Raw genomic sequence first — 444 nt, forward strand, 5'->3', positions numbered from 1 at the left:
GAGGGGGAGACACACATAAAAAATCATAAATATATATAAAAAAATTATTTTATTTTTATCCTGATTTCGATTTCATGAGGTCAAATCTTTCTCTTTTTCCTCAGTGGTGCCATAATGCTATAACATACCAGGAACACACGAGAGTGTGGAACTGCGTTCTTGAAGAAATCATCCGAAGAAGTATGTAGGAAGAGAGAGAGGGGAAAAATGATGCGGTCTCTCTCACCCCGTGGTCCCAAAAACCATGCACATATTAATATCCTACATCGCTTTATACTTTATAATATGTCGTCTCTGTACAAGTTGGGGCTTTGTAGAAATTTCAATGTGTACAAGCATAATCATTGTACAATTTGAGATTTGTAGTGTACTTAATATCGGTCCTGGTTCATTCCTGTCCCTGGTATTGGTCCTTGAAAGAGTGTGCAATTTTAAAGCACACTC

The sequence above is a fragment of the Lepeophtheirus salmonis genome, chromosome 4, assembly GCF_016086655.4.
Source record: "Lepeophtheirus salmonis chromosome 4, UVic_Lsal_1.4, whole genome shotgun sequence".
NCBI lineage: Eukaryota > Metazoa > Arthropoda > Copepoda > Siphonostomatoida > Caligidae > Lepeophtheirus > Lepeophtheirus salmonis.